General features: G+C 37.0%; 1 protein-coding gene across 4 annotated transcripts in view; it reads left to right on the forward strand.

Annotated features, from left to right (window-relative positions):
- Nucleotides 1–15,485, forward strand: part of evi5l (ecotropic viral integration site 5 like) — an 86,374-nt gene that overhangs the window by 2,928 nt on the left and 67,961 nt on the right. The gene's annotated exons all lie outside the window — the stretch shown is intronic.

Raw genomic sequence — 15,485 nt, forward strand, 5'->3', positions numbered from 1 at the left:
TCTTAGTAAACATTACACTCATATGACCAATCAGATCTTCCCTTTATGCTTGCCTTGTTCAGTGTTGCCAGATATAGCTGACTTTTTCCAGTCCACAAGCTGTCCAAAACCCACCCAAACACACAAAAAACGCCCAAAGTTTTAGATTAATATTATAAGATTTTAATTTAAATTCTTTTTAAATCAAAATTATCCTGGTTACTTTAACGGTCTTAAATGTTTTAACCACCGGATCAAATTGAAACTCTGCCCCTCTCTCACCCACACACTGCACTTGTTGTGTAGATTACACTACCTATTAGAGTATGCTTTACTTTCAAAATGGGGTGTAAATTTGTCCCATTTGACATTTCAGTTTTTTTTTTTACATAATTAGACGCTTCTGTGTTAGTTCTTGCTCTCAATTACGGAAAAAAAATGATTGATAAATGTGTCATGATAAACCGCTGTAAGTTTAGCTGCAGGCTTTGTGTGATGCACGCACACGCGAAGAGGAGTCAAATTTGTTCAGGGAGTCAGATTTTTATACAACTTTCCTTCCTCCTTTTCCAGGTGGTTCCAGGTGGTTTGCTCTATGCACTGGTCACTACTAACTCAATGTTTTGTCATGTCTTATGTAAAGAATTATAGTGTTATGTATATGTATTTATTATATTTTCATTTTGTCAATTTTGTAAAGCTTCCTGTGGACAGTTGTTGAGAATTAGCAAGTCTGATAAAACACATAAACAAATGCATTTGGTTGTCCACTGTAATTGTGATGTCCATGTCAAATAAATAAATAATGTAATGGAGCAGGAGCACACAGTTATGTTTTGTTAAATTAGTTGCAATTCAGTGGGATACCACCCAATGTGGCAACACTGGTCTTGTTTACTGTTGGTTACTAGGTTACAAATACTACCCAGCAGACACGCAACATCATAAGACATTAATATTACGTTAGATTTAGGTTGCCAGCGTCTAAAGGACAATGTTATGTTGATGTCCAATAATGAAGTAAAATGACGTTAATATTTGGCTGATTTTAGGTTGTGGTAGAAAGTTACCAAAATCTAACATTAAGCCAACATCTTAAACCGTCATATTGACCTCAAAAACTGACATTTATTTGTCAGGTATGGCCACCAAAATCCAATGTATGATAGACGTCATAGGGGTAACATCTACACAACGTCAAGCTGTAACATCTTTAGACGTTGATATTTGGTAGGTTTTAGGTTGTGTTGAAAATTAACCAATATCCAACATCGAGCCAACATCCTAAACCAACATCATATTAACGTAAAATTCTGATAATTATTCGTTAGGTATGGCACCCAAAATCCAACGTCTCAAAGACTTCAAAGTAGTAAGTCCACACAACGTCAAGCTGTAACATCTTCAGACGTTGATATTTGGTTGTTTTTAGGTTGCATTGGAAAGTGACCAAAATGCAATGTCTATCCGATAGTAGGCATCAATGTCAATCTGATTTTTATTTCCAAACAAAATGTAACGTCCCACGACATTGGAGTACAATGTCAATCTGACATCATGTTGATGTCCTTTGCCTGCTAGGCACAGTCAGCCACTCAAACAACTTTCTGACAAGTAACATTTTGCCTTTTATGTGAACTTTGAAAAGATTCATTTTTGATTATTATGGAAACCTGACAATAGTGTCACTGTTTCATCTCCAAGGCAGACCAACCAAAAGAAATGGCATTTTTGTCACAACAACATCAAGTATAGAACTGAGGGGGGCAATTTAGCCATATTTAATGACTAATGGAGACTTTCAATTTTATTTACTAAGTACAAGTGTAAAAGACTGTATCAGCGTACTGATACTGTGACACGTTATCTGATAGATTCAAACGACCTAAGAGTCGTCAGATAGAGACGAGATGATTTAAATATCACGTTTAACAACTATAGTGAGAAGCGATCCAGCGCTGCATCCTTGGTAAACTGTCCGACGTGCACTGCTCTCTGAAGCTCCTCAGACGAGCACATGATAGTGTGTGTGCCATTTTAAAACTAAGATGTATTACTCTAAAACGGAGGCTAAGAGTGTATTTTTCGCGAGTGGGTTTGCGACGGGGTTGGGGCGGAGGATTGGCGATGCCAGCTCAGCATCGTGTTGTCTATTGGCCATTGGCGATGGACGATGGCATTGTGTTTCGGCCCAACCCTAATGTTTATATATTGTGAGAGAATTTCACCAGATGAGCTGATTAAACGTTGTAAAGAATCTATCATTTAAATTTGATTGGGAATATTCTGTAGAGGAGTGCATAAAATATAATCTACAATCATAGATAAAATTAATTAAGAAAAATATGCTAGTTGAATAAACAGTGTTATATTGTTTTCAGAAGACTCCAAATGTATTCAGGTTTACAGTAATTGAATAATCAAATATAAAATAATCCTGGTTAGTCTTTAGTTTATAAACATTCATTCATTCATTTTTTTATCGGCTTAATCCCTTTATTAATCTGGTGTCGCCACAGTGGAATGAACCGCCAACTTAGCCAGCATATGTTATTAATTGTTCAAAGCTACAAACGGTACATTTTCTTATGCCTGAAGGCTTTTAAAAACCCTCACAGACCTCAAAAAACACTTGTTAAATGATAAGTTATAATCCAGACTCAACATTGCATAAACTCACAATGTAACTATTGCGAATGATCACATTGCGATATCGATGCTGAAATGATATATTGTGCAGCCCTAGTATTCAGACAGATTTTTTTAATATCTATTTAATATTTTTCTGATGAGGCCATCAGCACTGACAGCATGTTGGAATTGCGTTTTCAGAGTAATTGTTCCCAAGGCATTTGAAGCTTGCATGATTGGCACACAAGTTGAGAATTTAGCACCACAAGCAAAGATGGCTGATTTTAAATTACATACTTCTCCACTGAGCCCTGCAGCGCCGAAGACATGATTAAAAAGTCAACCGATATTTTCCCACATTTAACTTACAATATTTAAAATCTCTCACGCTGCGCAAATATGAATGCGTTTTTGTCCAAAAGGCAGCATTTTAGTCTGTGTTTCTCTGAAATGACGTCAGAATAATCGTGATTACGGGAGTGCTAGATTGGTCATGTGAACTGTGACTGGTAAACTGATACGGAGCTGCTGTGTTTTCATCAAGACAAACAAGTTGTTATGTAGTATACATGCCCCGGAGAGCCAGAGAGAAAAGCATTATCTGCCTTCCTCGACCTCTTTAACGTTGTGTATCTCTTTCTCTCCCCTTGCTGTATCTGTGTCTAAGTGTTCCGGCAGTGTCGCTCTTTCTCTTGGTTTATAGCTGCTGGCTAACTCCACGTCATCATTTCAGACAGCACACACGTGAAGGCTGGTCTAGCCCTGCATGTGTTTCCAGCATTTAGTGTGTGTGTGTATGTGTGTGTGTCGGACAGAGAGATGACGACTTTGCTTCAGTGCAGCTGTGGCTTCTCGGCCGGGACGACCATAACGGCCCTGTTATGTTTTTCGGTTTCCATCTGAGTCTGTGCTCCTCCGCTGCTGCTGCTGCTGTTATTTGGATTTTACTTAGTCATACTAATTTAAATTCACTGCAGCTGCTCTTAGTTCACAGCAGATGTCTTATTCTTTTTCTGCCCTCTAAATTGTTTATTAACCTTATTTCTTTTCCTGTTGTGGAGCCTTTTTATGACTGTGGTTGTCGTCATTTTTGTGGCAGAATTTATTTTGCACGTTTTTTAATTTTAACTTAACCAGTACAATAAATGGTTCAGTGGTTAGAACTGTCGCCTCACAGCAGGAAAGATGCTGGTTTGAGTCCCAGCTGGGCCGGTTGGCACTTCTGTGTGGAGTTTGCATGGTCTCCCCATGTTCGAGTGGGTTTCCTTTAGGCATGGGCTGGTATAAGATTCTGATGGTATGATAACCATGGATAAAAATATTATGGTTTCACGGTTTCACCGTATTGTGATTACTGCTCTAAAATATGTTTTATATATATATATATATATATATATCAACCAATTCATTTCACATTCGTTACATTCACAATTCTTTGAATAATTTAGCCTGACATGTTTACTGCTCCAAAATAATATAAATGTTTAAAAATATATATATTTATATAATATTTTTTAAAGATTTATAATATTTTGGAGCAGTAAACGTGTCAGGCTAAATTATTCAAATGAATCATTGACATCTGCTCTCTTTATAATTTCAAAAACATAGAATTTTTTACAATTTAAAATGTCATCTTTGGATATTTTTTTCTGCTGAAGATACTGTTGTCTTAAAAAAAGCTAAATAAAAAAATCTTATACATACCTTTGGAATGGTATTACAGAAAATTTTGGTGATTTTAAAACCTTGACTTTTCCAAACCGCGATATACCTTGAAAACGGTTATCATCCCATGCCTAGTTTCCTCTGGGTGCTCCGGTTTCCCCTACAGTCCAAAGTCGTGCACTATAAGTGAATTGTACTGCTGTAACGGAATACAAATCTTACGATTCGGTTCACGTTATGGTTATATAGTCATGGATCGCATCATTTTTTGGATCAGCCAAAAATGGGAGGAGGCAAATGTAATTTGCTTTCCATTTATTACAAAAAAAAGCACTGCAAGAAACTTTTGGTTTTGACGAACAGATCTTAGAACCTGTAAATTTATTAAAGTAACATGAGGAAATAATCAGCTGAATAAAAATAAATGGTAAAATGTTCAGTACTTTAAAATATTCACTGTTACTACTACTGTTGCTGATAATCCTAAATGTATAAATCTAATTTTATAATTTGTACAAGTCATATTTATTTTTACTCTCATTTTCAAAAACAAAAAAAAAGGTTCAGTTATTCACTCATAAAACGTCATGTTTCATTGCTAGATGTGTCATTTGTGAAGAATCATTCAGTGGCATATTTTTGATGGCTGATTGTCGCCTATTGGTTAAATTAAGTAATTGCTGTCTACAACTTTCTTTTTTGATCTTCAAGTTAAATGCATATGACTGATTTTAATCTTTACCAAAAACAACAGTGGTTTTATCTAAATCTATCTATCTAGACTAAAAACTGAATCTCTCGTGATTTTTGTGTTTTTCAAACACAGATTTGAATCGAGCAATTCGAGGTATTAATAAACATGCAAACACATGCAAATCACCATTTTTATTTATGTTTCGTAGATGTTGAGATCCCGATCTTTTGATGATTAATCGTTCAGCTTACACTGAATGCATTATTGCAGACTAAACAAGTAGTGACAGAAAACACCCTTAATAACCAAAGAAAGCTACCACATCCCAAATGACCCACCACAACTTCCTCTGTCGTCATTATATTTTGCAGGAAAGCCTAAATGCTTTCAAACATGTGATTTGAATGACACGAGAGGCGATCTCTCTGCAATCGTTACAAATTTAAAATTTATCTACAAGTAAAAAAAAAGGTAATCTTTGGGTCACGTGTGTTCTGAACCACTGGTTGTGATTCGTACGAATCACAGGTCAAGTCTTGGTGAAATCAGGTTGGCGAACAGTTCTCAAAAAGTTATATAACTATAGGTTTGCATTACTGATAATAAATAACTTTACTGTTTTGGTGTCTGTTTGCATCTATTGGGGTGTAATCCATGTAGCCTGGTTTTCTCATTGACTGGTGATTGAAATCAGTTGTGACTTTTTAGGGGGAGAAAAATAAATGCTCTAAAAAAATGGCTTGCCCTGATCTTAGGAATGACACATTATGTAACAATAATCATGCAGGTTATTTTTACTTGTCATTTAATTAAGCAGCTGCATACATTTTCTTATTGCACTGATGAGATGTTAACCCTCATGATCTTACCTGCTTAGCCATTAGTTATGTTTGCGCAATTTTGTCCCTCCTTGATTGCATAAATAAAGCATATAATGCAATGCGAGTTGTGTGCAGGCATGTAGACTACATGACAAAAATCTTGTCGTTGATCCCAGTTGTTGGAGCAACAAATAATAGGTGGTCATTTGGAAAAGTGACAGAAGGTAGATTTTTCTAATGAATCATATATTGACTTGCATCCCAATCGTCACAAATACTGCAGAAGATCTTTTGGAACGCGCATAGACCCAAGGCTCTACCAGAAATCAGTCAAGTTTGGTGAAGGAAAAATCATGGTTTGGAGTTACATTCAGTATGGGGGAGTGTGAGAGATCTGCAGGTATCAAGACATTTGTGCTGCCCATTACATTACAAACCACATGAGAGGGCAAATTCTCCAGCAGGATAGCGCTCCTTCTCATACTCCACATCAAAATTCCTGAAAGCAAAGAAGGTCATGGTGCTCCAGGATTGGCCAGCCCAGTCACCAGGCATGAACATTATTGAGCATGTCTGGGGTAAGATGGAGGAGGCGTTGAAGATGAATCCAAAGAATATTTATGAACTCTGGGAGTCCTGCAAAAACGCTTTCTTTGCCATTCCAGATGACTTTATTGGTAAGTTATTTAAGTCATTGCAGGTCTTTAGCTTTAATATAAGCCACTTCTGATACCAAATAATCAACTAGAAGTCAAGCTATTATTTGTTGTTCCTAAAACTTGAAATGGCGACAAGACTTTTGTCAGGTATTGTAGTGTAATTCAACCAATTTATTTCAGGGATCAATCATTTTTTGCTTACATTAAGCAATCATCTTGATGGTCAGTTATGATACTTGATTGTCCAGTTTAAAAAACGGTAAGCCCATTCAGTCAGATCAGTTAGTGTGTGACTCATAAGTTTTGTTTATGAAGAGCATTATAGTGGAGAATAGGGTGTGTTGTGTGAGTCTCAGTGATCGTGGAATGTCACACAGGGCAGATAAGCTACACGATGAAGCTAAGCTATTGTGTGATGTTTGAGTCATACAGAACAACGTGTTCAGGTCTATATTGCATGACATGGCTTGTTTCAGTGATGTCTTTGTTTACAGAGTATGTTTGTGTGTTTAGGTGTGGCTTTGTGGGTATGAGCTTGTTACTGTGGTGATCATCATAAAGGGACAGTTCATGCAAAAAATAATTTGACCCAGTTTTTTTTCTTTTGAACAAATAAAGACATTTTGAAGCATGCCAAAAAGTAGTCATTGGCTTCCACACAAGTGTGCCGCAAGCCTGCATTTGAGTGAAGGTCTCGGCTGTTAGATCGCCCCCTGGGGGCTGGCTGCAGTACAAGTCATAAAGCCCGCCTCCTCCGTGTTAATGAAGGAGACTTGAGCCCAAATAAAAAAAATTATTACACTTGCAATAAAATGTCCCGAAAGATGGTTCTGGTCGATTAAGGCACTGGTTATTGTGCTGAAATAGGTGCAGATCTTCATTTTTGTAAACAGTTTGTTTTTAGCAGTAATTTAATGCTGGGCGTGTCATCGTGATTGACAGCGGTGATTGACAGTTTCTCAAAGCGCGGCGTCTGAGCTTCGGCAGGAGACTGAAGTGTTATTATTCGATTTCTGTTATTTTACCATGACAAAATGAGTTCAGCAGTAAACTACAGTTTCTGACATACATAATCCTGGTGGAACACTGTTTACTCGCTAAAGTCAGGGCTTTTTTCGGGCTTATTAGTTTGCTGATACACGCCTAGCCACCCAGATGGCAAAATACACTCGGACCAGTTCGGCTAGATTCTCGCCTGCTGGAGACTTACCCCTCAGAGCTCAGACTGACTACCTCAGCTGGACCTACTCCGGATGCCTGGACTCACTGCCCGATTCCAGCCCGAGTCAATCGAGCCAGATGCGGCGGCCGAGCGAGCCGGCGCTGCCGCATGTGAGCCGGAATCAGCCCGCGACGGCGCGAGTAGGTAATGCGCTGCGGCCCGGAGCTGGCGCGATTGAATATATAAAACCCTCATATTTGTTAACATTATTACATCCATTTGTGTTGATATGACAGCAAACGCATGCTGAGAAGTTCGGGGGGCGTGGTTGATTTTACATAAAGTGTTTGGTTGGAAGCTCGACTCCGCTCATTTTCGCAGCTCCTCCTCTGGCTCCATCAGACAGTCCTTCTGCGCATGTCAAGGCTCCAATTTCAGCAGTCTTTTGCGACAGTTTGTGCCCGTCAAGCAGGCGTTTTGCCCTCAAGCCGTTCAATGGGAAAAGGGGCTGTCGCGTTGTCCATATTTTTTACAGTCATTGCTTCCACATGAAATCAAAATAATAGCCACTTTCGCACAGTGACACCGGTATCTATCCAGAAAATTACTGGAATGGCTTTACCGGTAAATTCATAAAAAGGTGTTCACATAAGCACAGACGTTTCTTAATTTTTCCCATAAAGACCATTCAGACATCTATTCCAAAATACCAGTAAATTCAGACATCATTAAGTAGAAATGACCTCTAAACATAGCTGCTTGCATTTGTAAACATAGAAGGGGTCGGGCTTTACTTGATGGTATTACTTTTATTTAAAGCTTTTTCACACAGCTGCTTAGTGTGGCATCTGAAGGCAAAAACGTGAACCGCAGCTAAATGTTTACACACTTCACTACATTACAAATGATGTGGATGGATAAGTATTGTGAACAACTTATATGAAAACATATGGAGGAACACTTTCGCGTGTCAAGATGTATGTGTGTGTGCTGGTGCTCACCGGCTCTTTCACGTGCAAGACTGAAACAGAGCTTGAAAGTAAACAAACAGCGGTTTATCATTAGCATTTTTAGCGAAAGGAAAAAGTAACATAGAAATTTTATCTGACTAACATCTAGCCGCTAATTGTGTCTGGAAAAATATTCAAAGGCTTTTATTTTCATAAACCGCGTGCATGTGATACATCTGAGTGTTCTGATTGGCTTAAGTAGATGTCTAACAATAGCGCAATCTAGATGTGAACGGGCTCGTTCCGGCAATCTTCCGTTTGCGTTCACACAGCAGCACAAGTTCTGGCAAATTTCCGGTAATGTTACAATTTTTCTTTCTGGAAAATTGCCAGAACAAATTTACCAGTGTTTTCAAAAACGACCTGTTCACACAAAGTCAAATATGTTTGCAGCAAGTAAAGGGTGCAGAAATATACAAAATATGCGCTTTTGGTTGAACTTTGTCTTTAACTTTTCAGTGTTGTTAAATTGTAATGTTTCTTTAAAGTGTTTTGTCTCTTAGTGTATCGCTTTTGCTAAATAAGTTCAAAGGCATCCTCATGTGACATTATACTACAATCATCTTATGTTGTTATCGGCATTTAGGTCACATGGCTTGACAAATATTACAGAGTTATCCTTTTATTATTTATGAATCCTGCTTTTATCAAGCAGTTAAACATGGGTGCTTCAGATCATGTATTTCCACTCCTGAAATCCAAAAAACGTTTTATTTATGATGCACTACAAATTCATCAGCTCTCAAATATTGTTACACTTGCATTAATTTGATCTATCAAATGCATTTTCTATATTCATTCAGTCATTCATTCATTTTCCTTTAGCTTTGTCTCTTTATTCATCAGAGGTCACCACAGCGGAATGAACCGCCAACTTATCTAGCTTATGTTTTACATAGAGTATGCACTTCCAGCTGCAACCCAGTATTGGGAAACACCCTTACACACTCATTCACACACATGTGCTTTGGCCAATTTAGTTTATTCAATTTACCTATAGTGCATGTCTTTGAACTGTACCCAGAGCAAATTCATGCTGACATGGAGAACATGCAAACTCCACACAGAAATGCCAATTGACCCAGCCGGAACTCGAATCAGCAACCTTTATGCTGTGAAGCTAAAGCGCTAACCGCTGAGCCACCGAGTCACCCCCATTTTCTGCATATTACACAATATTTCCTCAAAGGAACACTTTGCTTTTAAAAAATAGGCTCATTTTACAACTCTACTATTGAGTTTTACCATTTTTTTAATCAATTCAGCCAATGTGTGCTTTTAGCTTAGCTTAGCATAGATCATTAAATCAGATTAGACCATTAGCATTTAACTCAAAAATGCACAGCCGTTTCATAGGAACTATTTTCAGATGCGGCTCAATATCATTGCGCCTGCTTAAGCCATGGTACAGCAGCAAAATTAGTTGATTATTAGGCCAGAATAAAATTATTATTTCTGATTCATATCGGCCTAGAAAATACCTCATTTTCATTTTCTGATGGTGCTACATAATGTAACTACAGACAAATCAAGCTTTAAATAGCACAATCATCAAAACTGGTTATTTCTAAGCAAGATGCTAATGGTCTAATCTGATTTAATAATTTATGCTAAGCTAAGCTAAAAGTACTTCCGCCGACTAAATAAATTTAAAAATGATAGCTCAAGTCTGTTTAAAAAAAAAAAAACCTTGTAATAAAGATGATCTTCAATGGAAGATGAATAAATGTATTATGTACTGGGAAACATCCATACACTCATTCACACACATCACACACCAGAAGCACCGCTCGGCGACGCGCTACCTAGCGACATGCAGCGCTTTAGAATTCTTAACATAGGATTCGGGACGACTCGGGACACTGTTCATATTTCTGCCATGCCGCAAAGCGCCATCTGATAAGTTTAAATTTAAATACCATATGCGCATTTGGTGTGTGATATTTTCTACTGTCATGTGCGCGCCATGTCGCGGCGCTGAGCGGCGCATCCAGTGTGTGATGCCCTATACACTACAGCCAATTTAGTTTGTAGAGTTCACTCATACCGCATGTCAAAGACTGTGGAGGAAACCAGAGCACCTGGAAAGAAACCCATGTGAGCACTGGGAGAACATCCAAACTCTGCACAGCAATGCCAACTGACCCAACTGGGACAAGAACCAGTGACCTTCTTGCTGTGACGCGAGCACTGAGCCAAAGTGTCGCCCATGTATATATTATATTTTCTCAATTCACCAGCCACTGTACTGTCCAAAAGAAAGTTTCGGACCTTGTGTAGAAGTTTGTGGATGAAGAATGCAGGTGATTTCATCATGAAAAAATTGTGTGTGTGTGTTTGTGTGTGTGTGTGTGTGTGTGTGTGTGTGTGCGTGTGCTTGTGTGTGTGTGTGTGTGTGTGTGTGTGTGTGTGTGTGTGTGTGTGTGTGTGTGTGTGTGTGTGTGTGTGTGTGTGTGTGTGTGTGTGTGTGTGTGTGAAAAGAGAGAGACTGACACTCTGCTAAGAGCTACAATAACCACACTTATGCTGCTCATCAAGGCAAGAATGAGACAGATGCAGCAAGCACAGTGGTGTTATTGTTATTTGTGACTAAGGCACACAAGCACACACACTTACACACTGTTTTTATGCCATAACCAAGATGATAATGCATTTGCATCTCTGATTATTGCTATTTCCAGCTGACATGCTCCGTTTTTAAGTGAGAATTAATGTGTTTCAGATCCATACTGGAGATGATCTCAAATGTTTCAGCGATAGTGAATTGGGGGGTTGTTGACAAAAAATAAATATCTTCAAAAGATTGTAGCAGTTGTCCTAAATCTGAGGTTTTCATTGTAGTGGGAGATGCTGTTGTTGTTGTTGTTGTTGTTGTGGTTTACAGTAGAATTGCTGTGTGGTTGTGTTATAGAGATGCTGCATTGTTCTCTCTCATTTATACAGCAGCCAGCTGCTGAAATCTATTGGAGTAGGAAACAATTTGTGCACCTCTAGTGGCAGCTAAAGGAATTTCAAGAGTAAAGACATACCGTTTTGCCAATAGTTTTTTATCCAAAAAAATCACTCTTCAGCTTTAAAAAAAGAAAAGGAAAAATGATGATAGTGATGTGGATGAAGACAATTATTATTAATATTACAGAATAATATTAATAATAATTCTGAGCTACATAATTAAATGTCATGATGTTAATTGTAAAAGCTATATTTTTTATTGCTAGGTTCAGAATGTTGTGGTTGTGTTTGGTTGCGAGCGCACTGCATCGACTGGCTGCAGATGAGTGAGAAGAGTGTGTTTGTGTTTTCTTGGTCGGGGGGGATTGGATTCATGTGCTTGTTAATGGTTCTTTTGATTGGACTGCTGCTCTGATGTGAATACTGCCATTGTGCACAATGCGTGTTTACTTTGTTTAAATAGGTCTCATCATCTTGGATTTTATTTTTATCTGTGGGCTATCGTTCTGTATGTTGCACTCTCTATTATGGTATGAGCGTTTTTGTGTGTGTGTTTGACTTGTTTTGGCTATTTACATTTAGGCACTTGGGAGCGGGGTGTATATATATATTGGTATAGTCTGTCCGCAGTCATATTGGGGTAATAGAAACAGAATAAGTCTCTTTTTTATTTATACATTTTTTAATGTTAAAATAGGATCCAAATCCCTTTCATCAGAATTATTAGCCTCCCTTTAAATTTTCTTTTCTTTTTAAAATATTTCCCAAATTATGTTTAACAGAGCAAGGAAATTTCCACAGTATGTCTGATAATATTTTATCTTCTGGAGAAAGTCTTATTTGTTTTATTTCGGCTAGAATAAAAGCAGTTTTTAATTTTTCAAAAACCCTTTTAAAGTCAAAGTTATTAGCCCCTTTAAGCTATTTATTTTTTCTTGATAATCTAACAAACCATCGTTATACAATAACTTTCCTTATTACCCTAACCTGCCTAATTAACCTAGTTAAGCCTTTAAATGTCACTTTAAGCTGTATAGAAGTGTCTTGAAAAATATCTAGTCAAATAATATTTACTTTCATCATGGCAAAGATAAAATAAATCAGTTATTAGAGATATTTTATATATATATATATATATATATATATATATATATATATATATATATATATATATGTATATATATATATATATATATATATATATATATATATATATATATATATATATATATAGTTATTAAAACTATTATGTTTAGAAATGTGTTGAAAAAACTCTCTGTATAACAGAAACTGGGGGAAACAATAAACAGGGGGGCTAATAATTCAGGAAGGCTAATAATTCTGACTTCAACTGTATACACATCAGAAGGATATTTTTTGCAAAGAAACTGGGATTAAAACATATGTCTGTGACAACTCTTTGATCATCTGCTCCTTATTAGTTAGTTTTATAAGTTTAAAATGTTAAAACTGCATGTTTATAATAAAAACAGTAAAATCGCTCTCTAATTCTTAACCAATATAATCACAATGGCCGCATGGTGTCATTACACATTACGCATGGTGCATGTGTACTGCAAACGGCATTTGTGTGAGACTCATCCTTTCAGAAAGGCTTGAATAGACACCACCACAAATAAACAAAAAACTTACTTGGTATTTTTGACTCGTGACCTTATTTCAGCTAATCATTGTCTGTCTCTGTCACTGACTGCTGTTTATCTAACGTAACACATGATGAGACGCAGACACGCACACCGGAACGGTGGTGGGGAAAAGCAGCTCATTTGCATTTAAAGCCACAGGCTACAAAAACAGCTACACTGTACGCAGACACCAAAACGGGCAGATTCTACATTACATAATAAAGAATCAGAAGGGTATTTTGTGCTGACACTTTACATACACATTTACAGACACTACTCTTCTTTGTCTTGTAAAAGAGGTTAAATAGGTCCCCTTCAGTATTGGTTTCTGTAGAGTCTAACTGTATTCATGAACTAAAATGGCCGTAGTGTATGAGTGTGAATAAGTGTATATGCATGTTTCCCAGTACTGGGTTGCAGAGGGCATACACTGTGTAAAACATATGGTAAATAAGTTGGCAGTTCATTCCGCTGTGGCGTCCCAGTTGAAGGAAAATAAATGAATGAAATCTTTTTTTGTGTTCAAGATGAAGATGAAATAAGTGAAGGGTGAAATAAAAATAGTGAGCAAAGTTTTTTCACATTTTTGGGTGAACCGCCACTTTAAAAATGAATGCTGATGATAAAATTTTACTCCATTAGGATTAAACTCTGCATAAATTATAATCCCAACTCTACATTGCAGATCCTGAGATGTGACTATTGCAGATACACGCATTGTGAAATGGATGGTGAAACCATATATTGTGCAGTCCTCTGTGGAACCCAGCTATTTTACACTTGTTTGTTCTATTTCAGTTAACCCAGCCCTTAAACAGCAAATAAAAAACAAATTGAGCTCTGGTTTATGTTGGTCAGGCGTCTCTTCCTGTCTAGTGGATGTTTTTTAGCCAGAATAACCAGAAGTGTAAACCAGACCTGTTACAGTTCAGTCAAATTCCAGACAATGTGAGAATATACATCAAATAAAGCTTATTTTGGTGCCATACTGAGCTCCACGTTTGTTTCCCATGACTGAACATAATAATTTGTTTGTCTTTAGGGATATTTGAACATTTGAGAGTTTTATATCCATGTCATCCATCCATTTATTTATTTCTTTTAAACAAAGCACACATGCATTCCTTCTTTTTTTAATAGCTTTGGCTGGGGCTTTAGCTGCTCTGTCTGTTTGTGTGGTTTGTTTATGCGCACACACATAGCTTATTGTTTTGGTGCTGCACAAAGCACACAGTTCACATACAGTATGCTATGCAGCCATTTTCAACTGTGTTTTTGGAACAGCTTCGCTGACTTGGCGTTTTAAAAATCAGTGCGAGCTGGCATTGATTGAAGTGTATCTTTTTGAAGTTGTTGTCATGCATGTTTCATATCTTGGAAATGTGCAGTTGACAGTCTGAGCTTGAGATGGGATGTGGATGTAAATGTATTGATGTCTTAAAGGGATAGTTCACCAAAAAATGAAATCTCTGTCATTTACCCACACATAACTTGTTCTAAACTATTATGAGCTTCTTTCTTATGTTGAACACACACACACACACACACACACACACACACACACACACACACACACACACACACACACACACACACACACACACACACACACACACACACAAAAAAAACCCAGATATTTTGAAAAATGCTTAAAACCTGTAATCATTGATTTCCATAGTATTTGTTTTACCTATTATGGACATCATTAGTTATGTTAGTTAAGTTGTATTATGTCAGTTTTTTTGTTGTTGTTGTTGAACACAAAACAAGGTACTACTGTTACTCTAATTTCTTTAAATCTGGGGTCTCAAACTCAAATTGGCGGGGGGCCATTTCGGTGACAGACAATTCATAAAAGGGCAGTTTTAACATAAAGCACAAGAAATAAATAGAAACCTGACACAATTAATGCATCTTAGGACAACAGACATGATGTTTATAATTCAAGAATCACCTGTCACTAGTGATAATGCAAATCATTCAGCACGTTTATCCTGTCACACATCAGTACATTATCAGTAGCTCTTAATTGTAAATAATCAATTTCTATCAAAATTAGAGAGAATTATGAGTTTAGAATAGAATTGAGACATCTAAATATTGCTTAATTTATTTTAAATATCAAATTTATCTTATCTGCTTATCATATTTTCCCACCAGAAAATAATTGTGCCTTTTATTCTTTGTTTTTGCAGTCTAGAGATCAGAAAATGACACTAAAGTTGTCTCATCATAACATCTGAATGATTACTAATCAAAATCA

This window comes from Danio rerio, chromosome 1 (assembly GCF_049306965.1).
Source record: "Danio rerio strain Tuebingen ecotype United States chromosome 1, GRCz12tu, whole genome shotgun sequence".
NCBI classification, from domain to species: Eukaryota; Metazoa; Chordata; class Actinopteri; order Cypriniformes; family Danionidae; genus Danio; species Danio rerio.